The sequence below is a fragment of the Bos grunniens genome, chromosome 28 (assembly GCF_055505025.1).
Source record: "Bos grunniens cultivar Pamir isolate PY7600 chromosome 28, Bosgru_T2T1.0, whole genome shotgun sequence".
Lineage (NCBI taxonomy): Eukaryota > Metazoa > Chordata > Mammalia > Artiodactyla > Bovidae > Bos > Bos grunniens.
In genome coordinates, this window is record NC_141192.1 from 9,766,326 (window position 1) to 9,769,444 (window position 3,119).

The following is a 3,119-nucleotide window of genomic DNA, read 5'->3' on the forward strand; positions in this document are numbered from 1 at the left end:
ACTGTTTCCATTTTTTTCCCCATCTATTTGCCAGGAAGCGATTACCTTGTTAATGAGAATCCACTAGGTCTGTTATCTTGGTTACATCTGAGATCACTTTTCTTCTATAAGTAAAGCTGTATCTCTTGGAATTTCTTTTGATAAGGGTTTTACTGCCAAATTCTGTTCTGTTTTTCAAAAATTATTTCACTTCATTCTTGAAAGATATATTAGTTTGGTACATAAATGTATTGTGTGATATATAAGAAAATATATCCTCTCAGCATGTTACAGGTATTTTTTTATTAGCTTTCATTGTTGGTGGTGAAAAATCATCAGTCTCATTTTTTTCATTTGTACAAGTAGATAAATCCGTGTGTGTGCATGTGTGTGTGTTAGTCGCTCAGTCATGTCTGATTCTTTGTGGCCCCATGGACTGTAGTCTGCCAGGCTCCTCTATCTGTGGTCTTTGCTAGTCCCTTTACAGATATTCTTTATTATTTATATTACATACTTTTATTATATATAAAAATATATTTAGGTGGAGACATTTCTTAGTTAGAGTGGTTCTTTTTGAAATTTCTGAATCTGAGAATGGATATCTTGCACTGCTCATGGTAAATTCTTTGCCAGTGTTTCTTTGTGTATTGCATCTACCCTATTTTTTTTCTCTCCATTCTAAAATTGCAAGTTGAATATATGATGGATCTTAGCAGTCTATCCTATTCTTCCTTTAGCTATTTTCATTACTTTTCATATTTTTGTGTCTTTATATTTGTTCTAGATAAATTCCTATTTTATATCTTTTAATTTGTGAATTTTCTCTTCAACTATGTGTATCTTCTTTTAAATACATTCAATGAGTTTTCAATATCAATTACTGTACTGTTCTAGAAATATTAGTTTTTTTTCAAGCATTTATTGTTTCAACTAATCTTTTGCCCTTTGCTCATTTAGTTAATACATGATAAGGTTAATAGAGATATATAAATTATATATATTATATAGCATGTATGACATAGTTATATAATGTATAGAAATATACATATATGCAAATTAGTTTTATATGTTGTCTCTGATATTTTTGGCACTTGATGTCTACAGTTGCCTGTTATCTGTCAGGATTTATCATGGCAATCACATTTCTTTGTGTGATTTTTAAGTTTGGGGTTTGAACTCAAATTCTTTTGAAGTTTGTGGGAATCCTTTAAAACTTGTATTAAAAATGGCTCCAGGGATGCTTTTTATTTGCATCTTCTAGACATTTGAAGGCATGACAAAAAGGGATTTTTTCCAAACTCTATATTTGCTCTAAAGTGTTTTGGACTACTCAGGCAATATTAATTTGAATGTAAACCTGTATAAGGACCATTTATGATTACAAATTCATATGATTCATAGAAGATTTTCTTTTTCTTTTTTCTTTCACCCAGAAAATGTTTCCAGCCGCCAATGTTTATTAACTTTCTCTGGGAGATAATTTTACAGTCAGTTCAATTTTCGATGGTATTATCTCTGTGATGAGACTTTCCTGTTAGATGGACCAAGCAGGTTGGGTATCTGTTCCTTGTTTTCTATGCCTTTCCAAGCAGGGGAAAGTAAAACTGAAAATTAGATACAAAATTTTTTTCAGGGCACAAACTTATTTTAATATTGCTTTTCTCTTCAAGTTCAGTCTAATAATGCAATGTCACTTCAGTTGAAACTATATAAAACCAATAACTCAGGTTTCATTTCTTGACTGACAAGCCTGACCCTAGCCCCTGGCTTCAAACAATAAGGCTGGCTCACATGGGACATTTTGGGTATAATTATCCATTACATTCTTCTACCTGCTTCTTCTTCCTCAGGACCTGAATCTCAAAGGTCCCTAGATTCTGCCCTGTTTCAAAAATAATTTTTTTTAAATATTTCCTCCCCGTAGCCTATTGACATACTTATTTTCAAATTATTCAGGCTACACACACACATTCAAATATAGTGTGTGTATATATATATATATACACATATGTACATGTTATACTAATATAAAAGCTTCTTATAATTTACCTCTGATTTATATTTATTCTGGTTAAAATGTTACTTTATAGCATGAACTTTCAGAGCCATGTTGATAGTTCCTATTTTCAGTGGCTTTTAGTTTTTAAAAATATCATTAAAAAAAACTTCAGAAATGCCAACTAAATCCTGGTGATAAAAGACGAGAACAGTCCACTACATATTTCAAATAATATTTATGTAACTTAGTGGCCTGACTAAAAGGCTAAAATTTATGGTCTTTTTTTTTTTTTAACTTCCTGATGGATAGAAGCTAGAGATCAAAAAAAAAAATTTTTTTTAAGTAGTTCAACAACCACAAAACAACAAATCCTTGTATTCATGGTCTTATTTCAAAGTTATATCAGGTTAGTGTTTTCATTAGTTTGAATAATAAAATGCTCATTTGTGTAGTCACAGGGAAACTTAAGGACAACACCAAGGCTGAATAATAATGCAAACTTTTTTCAAGTACACACAAAGCTTTCCCTTGTAGTCACTAAAAATAAATTTAGGGGACATCTACTGAGAAGAGATTTAAGTCTCCTCTACAGGAATTGAATTAAAGTAGAGTGATATAGGAAGTAAGATATCAATATTGGGTTGACATACTGTAAATATTGGGACTATTTCAAAAAAAAGTATACCTTACTATATAATTTGTTATACTAAAATAAACTGAAGAAGAAGTTGTTCCTTGATCCACTCTGCCTAATGGGAATCTCTCTCCCAGTCCTCTTTCCAACCCCAAATCCCCACGTATGCATTTTTTAAAAGTGCATCATAAATGTATTGATTTGCTTTCTTATAAACAAGAAAGGAGATGGGAAACACAATATAAAAAGAAGGTCATGATGCAAACAGATTTGCTAGACTAGGGTATATAAGGGAAATACAAAAGTTTCTCTATGGATACAGAGTGTTCAATATTCTCTCCCTTTGATAAAACACTGCCATCATGCTACTTTTGATAAAATATGGGTCTTTATTCTGATTGCCTGAACAACATGTATCCCACTGGTTCCAATCAATGGTTTCCAGGTGCTGAAAATATGCAAAGGGGGAAATAAAAAGCCTCTCTGAATAATTTATTGTCTTAGATT